The sequence below is a fragment of the Citrus sinensis genome, chromosome 6, assembly GCF_022201045.2.
Source record: "Citrus sinensis cultivar Valencia sweet orange chromosome 6, DVS_A1.0, whole genome shotgun sequence".
In the NCBI taxonomy this organism is placed as follows: domain Eukaryota; kingdom Viridiplantae; phylum Streptophyta; class Magnoliopsida; order Sapindales; family Rutaceae; genus Citrus; species Citrus sinensis.
In genome coordinates, this window is record NC_068561.1 from 82,466 (window position 1) to 92,522 (window position 10,057).

The 10,057-nt window shown below is 37.3% G+C and overlaps 1 non-coding gene across 1 annotated transcript; it reads right to left on the reverse strand.

The window, feature by feature from the left end:
* Positions 1–288: 288 nt before the first annotated feature.
* On the reverse strand, positions 289–392 carry LOC127903605 (small nucleolar RNA R71). The gene has a single exon (XR_008056314.1). It is a non-coding gene; the product is annotated as a small nucleolar RNA R71 (small nucleolar RNA).
* Positions 393–10,057: the final 9,665 nt, after the last annotated feature.

Below are 10,057 nucleotides of genomic sequence, written 5' to 3' on the forward strand. Positions count from 1 at the left end.
GCTAGGAGCTTTGAACTAAAACCTAGTGTGCTAAATTGTCTCCCCACATTTTATGGCCTAGAAAATGAGGATCCATATAATCATCTGAACGATTTTCATGCCATTTGTCAAACTTTTAAATATGAAAATTTTTCAGACGATGATGTTAAACTTAGACTATTCCCATTTTCTTTAAAGGATAGGGCTCGTTCATGGCTTAATACATTGCCTGCTAATAGCATTGCATCATGGGAACAAATGGTTACAAAATTTTTGAATAAATATTTCCCAGTACATAAAACCAATGCTATTCGCAGGGAAATCTCGGAGTTTACCCAGAGAGAGGACGAGCAATTTTTTGAAACATGGGAGCGATTCAATGGGCTACTCTTGAAGTGTCCACATCATGGGTACGAGAAATGGCACCAATGCCAATACTTTTTGGAGGGATTATTGCCGAATGTGCAAGAATGGCTAATGGCAACAAGTGGAGGAGAGCTAATGTCAAAAAGTGCATCAGAAATTTGGGAATTCTTCCAGCGACAAGCAGATAATTCCCAACAATGGAGTCGATCACTTAGGACTACTAGAAGAATTAAAGGAGTGAATGAGGTTCAAATTGGCGAATCAACTTCAGGAATCAAAGAAGTCAAGGAGATGGTTGAAGGTCTTGCTCGACAAATAGCATCGTTATCGACTGCTAAATCAACAGAACCACATGACCAAGACTCATACTCAGATCAAGCCAATGCCATAGGTGTAATGAGAAAGCCATCAAATTACAACCCATACTCCAACACATATAACCCTGGATGGAGAGACCACCCCAATTTTTCATGGTCTCAAGGATTCCAACAGAATGGACCAGCAGCTCCAGATCCACCAATGCAACAAATTCCTCAAGTTCCTCAAGCCTCTCAGCCCCCATTCAGACCATACAATCAGAACCAGAACTACTCTCAACCCAGACCATGGAGGATGCATTCCAAAATTTCAAGAATCTTACTCACTCCACGATTGAGCAACAGAATCGCATCATTGATGGACTACGAAATGAGTTGAGAGCAGGCTTCAATTCACAAGCCCAATCAGTTTCAAGCCTCGAGAAGATGGTGGGACAACTTGCTTCTTCAGTTCAGACCTTGGCAATGACCGTTGAGAAAGGTAAGTTTCCAAGTCAACCAGTGCCTAACCCTAAAGGAGTACATGAAGCAAGTACCAGTTCACCACAGCAGCAGGGAGAGGTCAAAGCAGTAATGACCTTGCGAAAAGGAAAGGAAGTCGACAACAAAGTGGAGATGCCGGTGACAAAAGAAAATCAAATTGTACCTGTGAATGTTGAGGACTCATCACCGGAGGAGAAAGAAGAAACTAACCCACGAGAATATGTTCCGAAAGCTCCATTTCCTCAGAGGTTAGCTAAAGGAAAAAAGGGAAAATCCACAGGTGAGATTCTTGAAATCTTCAAACAGGTAAGTGTTAACATCCCTTTGTTAGATGCTATTAAACAAGTTCCATCTTATGCCAAGTTTCTTAAAGACCTTTGTACTAAAAAGAGAAATATGCATGTTCAAAAGAAGGCATTTTTAACAGAAAACATTAGTTCTATACTCCAACATAAAATTCCTTTAAAATGCAAAGACCCAGGCTCTCCCACTATCTCATGTAGTATAGGGAACCACACAATTGAGAATGCTTTGCTGGATTTAGGAGCTAGTGTAAATCTGTTGCCTTACTCTGTATTTGTGAAACTTGGACTGGGAGAATTACACCCAACTCCAGTGGTGTTACAACTTGCAGATCGGTCCACAAAAATACCTCGTGGTATTGTGGAGGACGTGCTTATCCAGGTAGACAAGTTTTATTTTCCTGTTGATTTCATTGTAATTGACACTCAACCAATACAGGATTCAAGGAAGCACATCCCCATTATTCTAGGCCGACCTTTCTTGGCAACTGCGGATGCTCACATTCAATGCAGGACTGGAAATATGCAATTGTCTTTCGGCAACATGACTATGGAGCTGAACATCTTCAACATTGCCAAACAACCTCACAGTGCAGATGATGGAATTGTTGATGTGGATTTAATTGAAGCATTAGTTGATGACACTTTTCTTTCAAACCTTAGTGATGATCCTTTACAAACATGTTTAACTCACTTTGGTTTGGATTTTGATGTTGACAGATCGGTCGATGAGGTCAACGCCCTGCTTGACTCAGCACCATCTATGGATACTAATAAATGGAAGTCAAGAGTTGAACAACTAGCACCATCAGAGAAGCAACTCATTCCATCATCAGAATCACCACCGAAACTCGAGCTCAAACCATTGCCCAACACTTTGGAATATGCGTTTTTGGGAGAAGAAAGCACTCTGCCGGTAATCATCTCATCATCCCTCAATGACGAACAAAAAGGTAAGTTGTTAGATGTTTTAAAAGAGCATAAAGGGGCATTAGGATGGACCATAGCAGACATAAAAGGTATAAACCCAGTAGACTGCATGCATTACATTCACCTTGATGAAAATGCTAAAACTACTAGGGAGATGCAACGTCGGTTAAATCCTAACATGAAAGAAGTTGTTAGAACAGAAGTCCTTAAGCTATTAGACGCAGGTATCATTTACCCCATTTCTGATAGTTCATGGGTCAGTCCTGTACAAGTTGTCCCCAAAAAGTCAGGAGTCACAGTAGTTACGAATGCTGATAATGAATTGATACCCACTAGAGTAACTACAGGATGGCGTGTATGCATTGATTATAGAAAGTTGAATTCTGTCACACGTAAAGACCATTTTCCTTTACCATTTATTGATCAAATGCTTGATAGATTAGCAGGCCATGAATTTTATTGCTTTCTAGATGGCTACTCAGGATATAATCAAATTCCCATAGCACCAAAAGATCAAGAGAAAACTACTTTCACTTGCCCTTTTGGCACATTTGCATATAGGAGAATGCCATTTGGATTATGTAATGCACCTGCTACATTTCAACGATGCATGTTAAGCATTTTTTCTGATATGGTTGAACGATTCCTTGAAGTCTTTATGGATGACTTTTCTGTCTTTGGTGATTCGTTTGATCAATGTTTACATCATCTAACACTAGTTCTGCAGAGATGTATCGAGAAGAACTTGGTTTTAAATTGGGAGAAATGCCATTTTATGGTAAAACAAGGTATTGTTCTCGGTCACATCATTTCGAGCAAAGGTATTGAGGTTGACAAAGCCAAGGTGGATCTCATTTCTAATCTTCCTCCACCCAAAACAGTCAGAGAAGTAAGATCTTTCCTTGGGCATGCTGGTTTCTATAGACGTTTCATTAAAGATTTTAGCAAAGCTTCTAGACCCTTATGCAATTTACTTGCTAAGGATGTACCTTTTGTCTTTGATGATTCATGTCTTGTTGCGTTTGAAAAATTAAAGCATTTGTTGACATCATCACCCATCATTCAGCCCCCAAACTGGAACTTACCATTTGAGCTCATGTGTGATGCATCTGATTATGCAGTAGGAGCAGTATTAGGACAAAGAGTTGATCGAATTCCCCACGTTATTTACTATGCTAGTATGACATTGAATGATGCACAGTTGAACTATTCAACTACTGAAAAAGAAATGCTAGCAGTAGTGTTTGCATTAGAAAAATTTCGATCGTATCTCATTGGTTGTAAAATAATTATATTCACGGATCATGCTGCTCTTAAATATCTTCTCACAAAGAAAGATGCAAAAGCCAGACTAATTCGTTGGGTGTTACTTTTGCAGGAATTTGACTTGGAATTCAAAGATAAAAAAGGGACAGAAAATGTTGTGGCGGACCATCTCTCTCGTCTCCATTTTGACACAATTATAGAACAATTACCATTAAATGAGTCATTTCCAGATGAACAATTAATGAGTGTGGAAGTATTACCTTGGTATGCTGATATAGTTAATTATCTTGTTACAGGTAAACTTCCAGAGCATTGGACCAAGCAAGATAAGGCTAAATTCTTTGCAGAGATAAAGAATTTCTTTTGGGATGACCCATATTTGTTCAAGTATTGTGCAGACCAAATTGTTAGACGATGTGTCCCAGAAAGTGAAATTCAGAATATCCTTTCATTCTGCCATGAACAAGCTTGTGGAGGCCATTTCAGTGCTAAGAAAACAGCGACTAAAGTTTTACAATGTGGTTTCTATTGGCCATCTATATTTCGAGACGCTTACACTTTCTGTTCTTCATGTGATAGGTGTCAACGAATGGGGAGCATTACACGAAGGAACATGATGCCACTAAATCCAATTTTAGTGGTTGAGATTTTTGACGTATGGGGTATCGACTTCATGGGACCCTTTCCCCCGTCTTTTGGCCATCAATACATATTGGTTGCTGTTGACTACGTATCGAAATGGGTAGAAGCAATTCCATGTAGGACCAATGATCACAAGGTGGTGATAGCATTTTTGAAAAGCAACATTGTTTCACGCTTTGGATTCCCACGAGCGATAATCAGTGATGGTGGTGCCCACTTTTGTAACAAAGCATTCAAAGCTCTTTTGACAAAGTATTCAATCACACACAAAGTGGCAACTCCGTATCATCCGCAAACCAGTGGCCAAGTTGAGATATCCAATCGAGAAATAAAGCACATATTAGAAAAAACGGTGAGGCCAGACAGGAAAGATTGGTCATTAAGACTTGATGATGCATTATGGGCATATAGAATGGCTTTCAAGACCCCGATTGGGATGTCACCCTACATGCTAGTGTATGGAAAAGCTTGCCACCTACCTGTGGAACTCGAGCATCGTGCATATTGGGCCATCAAGAAATTCAATTTTGACATGCAGCAAGCCAGCTCAGAAAGAAGATTACAGCTGGCAGAACTTGAAGAAATTCGCAATGACGCGTACGAAAATGCCAAGATTTACAAGCAACGAATGAAAGTCTTCCATGATAAGCAAATTATGAGAAAATCGTTCACTCCAGGTCAGAAAGTGCTTTTATTCAATTCTCGCTTGCACCTATTCCCAGGTAAGTTACGCTCTCGTTGGTCTGGCCCATTTATTGTTCATACTGTTTTTCCACATGGGGCAATTGAAATTAAGGACCCAAAGAACGGTGTCACATTTAAAGTTAATGGTCAAAGATTAAAGTCATATCTAGAATACCAACCACATGGAGAAGACATCGAGATAAATTTGAGTGACCCACCAAATCTGAATTGATTTTTTTTTCTTTTCGTTGATTTGATTTTGTTTTCTTTCTTTATATTATTCTTTTGCTAATTGAAATTGTTTTTGCATAAGTGTGTTTATTTTACCATTAAGTTTTCTCTTATCATTTTTAATCATGAGTCTCATACTTAGACCGTTCCTCCTGAACATTCTTAAACCACTTCAACGTGTCAAAACTCATCTCAAAAGGCAGATTCAATTTTGTAAAACACAACGCATTTGGGCTCTACAACCACCAGAGTTAGTAGCCTATGTTGAGGGTTTAGAAAGCCAACTCAGAGACATTGAGAGAAGTGTTTACGACATCCAGTTGGAGCTTGAGGTAAATTCAATAAGAGGACGATTTTAATTTTCTTTGTGTGTTTTAATTTGTTTTTCTGTTTGTGTGCTTTAGTTTGTTACCCCGGTGAAGTGGCGGATAACGGTACTCCGTGACAATCAAGTCGGTTACTTCAGTTTCCCATAATAACTGATATTCTGAGGCCAAGGTATGGACAGAAACGAGATTCTAGTGAAGCTTCACAAGCGATTCCCTTCACTTCCTCAGAATGCCCTCCTTACGATCTATAAAGCTCGGTCCGAACGCATGCGATTACTCATGAGGAATGATGGGTGTCGAAGCCAACAAAAATAAATTCCTACTTTAAATAAATTATGTATAGTGATTGAGCAGGGTCGTGTCCACAGAGATCGGTAATTATTTAAATCCTTTTAAAATGCAAAACATAAAATGGGGGTTTTGTTGACAATAATAAAAATCAAATTAAAATAATAAGAATGCAAATTAAAGTTGTAATTCAAATTGGAGAAAGCTCTGGTTGAAGGAATTAACTCAGCTTGATTCGACTACTGATCATTGATTCAAATATAGATTATTATTACTTATGAATAGACCGGTTATAGCTATTGAGACCCTCTAATAGCCAATCTCTCCTTAACTAGTCGATAACCAAGGTACGACCGTTGGTTATTTCCCTAATCAATGGACAACCCTAGATACGATCATAGGATTTAATCAATTGACAGCCTGAAAAACCAGAGAGACCCAAATCCTAATCAACACATATGATGATTCATTTAAATTAGATTGTTTATTCTCACAACACAACTCTCTGCTATGTTATTTGTCACAAACATTAAATTCTTCATACGATGAATCCTTTAATTGACAATAGATTAAGTTGATAATTAAATAGTGGCCAATTACCTAATTAACAAACATAATCATGAAACTAATTTAGAGAATAAACAAATACCCAAAAAGTAATAAAACAATTAAAGCATAAGAAAGATCTCACGGTAGTGATGAATCAAAGCTTCATTATCCTTCAACCAGAAAAATGAGTTTAGTTCCTCATAGAGAGAAGAGAAAAATTAGATCTAGGGTTTCTTTTTCTCCAATCCAAAAATCCCCCCTTTTTCACAATAGATTCCTCCCTTAAATACTCTCTCTCTCTTCTCTTTTAGAATTCTATTTAAAATAAAATACTAATATCTGAAATATTAAATTCGTAATTACAAAAATAACCAAAAATACAAAACACGTTAAACTAAAAAAAACTGCAGGTCCGCAGTTGACAGCACGCGCCCACGCCTTATCAACAAAGTTCTTCTGACGCTCAGAAATTTCTCCAAGAGAACAATCCTCCTTAAACATCATCTTTTAGCTCAATTTTATCATCAATCAATAGAATCGCACCTACAAAAGTAAAACACAAGTAAAACATTATTATTAAGTGCAAAACATCGATATTAAGGGAAGTAAACAATGCAAAACTAGTGCATAAATTGCACTCTAACAAATTCCCCCACACCAAGATGATGCTTGTCCTCAAGCATATAACTCAAGATTAATCTCAAATTTCCACTCAATTCTCATCTCAACTCATCCAAAAACAATTTTAAGAAAGCATACCTCAAGAAATTAAGTCGTTCAACGTTCGAGAGACAAGGATTTTAAAGCATAGAATTTCATAAGATAGAATAAGAACATTCAACCACCAAGAAGATTCGTTCAAAATTCAAGTGCAACAAGATGTAATAGCCCTCTCAATAACTTCACTCCATGCACTCAAAGTGTTTAGGGTGTCATTTATCCACTCAAATCAAATCAAAGAATGCTATTACCATAAACTTGCTCATAAATCACATCTCAATCCACAAAACATGAATAAAATGCAAAAATCTAAGGGTCTTAAAAGGGTTGTAATGGGGTTAAATGGGTTAAATGAAAAAGAAAGGTTTACGAAAGAAAAAGAGATCAAAATGAGAAGAATGAACTTATTGAATGAACTTATGATATCAAAATGCTTATTTCTACTCAAGTCACCAAGAATGTAAACATTTTTTTTTTTGATTTTTTTTTTTCGATTTTTCTTTTTCTTTTTTTTTCTTTTTCCTTTTCTTTTTTCTTTTTTTTTTTGTTTGTTTTTTTTTTTTCGAATCAAACAAAAGAAACGAACCTTGCACAATTGAATTCAAGCATAATGCTTGTTGATCTAATTGAGAAACTTTAATACAAGGTAGAAAAAGCAACAAAATATATCCATACAATGAGTCCAAAAATCTCCTTAAATTGAGGCTCAAAAAGAAGAAAAATGGTTAAGTAGACGGAGAGAATTAGATGGGTAATGGTTAAGGCTCAAACAAAGGTAGCAAATAAAGGTCTTCGGGTAAAGAAAAAGGAAAATGCGAGAATAGAAAAATGGTAAATGGTTTGCCCTTATCATTTTAATGCATAAAATCCTGTAATGTGGCTTCAACATGCATAATAAAGCAAGTTCTAGAATAAACAAACTAGGATTGATATTCACATAACAAAAATAATTAGAGCAAAGTGGTTGCTCATAGGCTCAAATCCTCACAAAGTTGGTAAATTTGCCATCAAATCATGTACACTCTTCAAATGAATCAATCATCAATAGTGGTGTAGAATGAGATGAAGGTATGAATGAGATATAAAAGGAAAGGTAAAAATGATAATAAACGAGAAAGATGTATGTAGTAAAAAAAAATGAAAGATAAAATGTGAGTGATGAAAGAGTATGATAGGAAAAAAAATAGATGTAAATAATTTGAGATAGATGGGAAAAAAGTAGTGAGAAAGAAAAGAAAAGAAAAAATAATAATATATAAAGCATACTAACTCCAAAATCATTTAAGGATGAGTAGAGTGAAAATAATAATTCCAGGCATCAATAATGCAAAAATCCCTCCCCCACACCAATAACTTACATTGTCCCCAATGTAAGATAATCAAAGCTCACATAAAAATTAAAGCGTAAGGATAAAAGATTAAAGGCAAAAACTTCCCTGAATTGTGAGCTTTGATCCTCGTAACGTCTATGGGCTTGGCGGGAATGGTGGGATAAATCCCACACTCTTGAAGTATGCGGCCAAATTCTGCTCCATCTTGTCACGGATTTCGATTCACGCGGCTGGAATGCAGGTCGTAGGCTGGTTGCGGACTATTGCTGCTCGACTGGAGCTTGCGGGTACACGGCTGGTGGTTCAGTTGCGCGCGGATGGGACTGATGCTGCGAACTGGTGACGCTGGATCTGCGTGCTGCGGCTGTTGCTGCGCGCTGGTGGATTGCTGGTGCGCGCGCTGGTGACGCTTGTTGCGTTGCGTGCTCGGCTGGAGCTTGCTGCGCGGCTTGGGGCTGGTTGCGCACTGCTGGTTGCGTGCAGGATGCTGTCTGCGTGGCTGCGTTGCGCGCGAGAGCTGCTGCGTGGCTGTGTTGCTGCGGGACTGTTGCGCGCGAGAGCTGGTTCTGAGTTGCGTTGCGGGGCGTGCTCGTTGCTGGTGCTTGCGTTGCGCGCGACTGATGCTGCATTCTCCGGCTGGCTGGTTTGCTGCTGGCGTGCTGCAAACGGCTGGAGAAGAAAACAATTTCTGGAAAATTAGGGATTTTGTGAACAGTAAAAAAATTTTTTTTTTTTAACAATGATTTTTTTTTTAAAAAAAAAAATATATATATATATATATAAAAGAAAGAACAAAAGAAATAAATAAAATAAAATAAAATGAAATAAAATCAATTAAAATTAAAATTTTTTTTTCTTTTTTAGTGATGAATCACTTTGAGACACTAAAAATTTCAGAAGTACTTTTCTAATAAGCACGTGGGCACGCCTTAAAACTATTTTACTTTAAAAATTACAGAAGTACTTATTAGTTAAGACGTGGGCACGCCTTATCAAAAATTTTCTTCTGACCAAAATAAGCAAACACATTATTTAAAAAAAATTTGAATCAAAATTAAAAGAAGATATAACAAAAACCAAAATAAATAAATCACTTGGGTTGCCTCCTAAAAAGCGCCTTTGTTTTATGTCTTTGGCTAGACACATTTATGCATCAATCTCCATAATTTGGACTTTCGAGAGCCACATCCTCCACAATATTCACCGAAAAACCTTCATAAAAAGGTTTTAAGCGATGACCATTAACCTTAAGAACTCTGTCAGAGGTCGGGCTCCGAATCTCAACTGCACCATGAGGAAAAACATTAGTAACAATAAAAGGTCCAACCCAACAAGAACATAATTTACCCGGAAAAAGTTTAAGTTTAGAATGAAAAAGAAGAACTTTTTGACCAACAGAGAACTCCTTTCTCAAAATCATTCTATCATGAAATGTCTTCTTCTTTTCCTTGTAAAAAATTTCCTGCGCTATAGGGTTAATAACATCCACAGAAAATACCGAATGTTCCTCACTAGGATATTTCATGGCATCATTCATATTGAATTCTATAACCTCTCCATCAAAATCCATAGTGAGAGTCCCTTTATGTATATCCATTTTAGTCCTAGCAGTCTTAAGAAAAGGTCTTCCTAGCAAAATT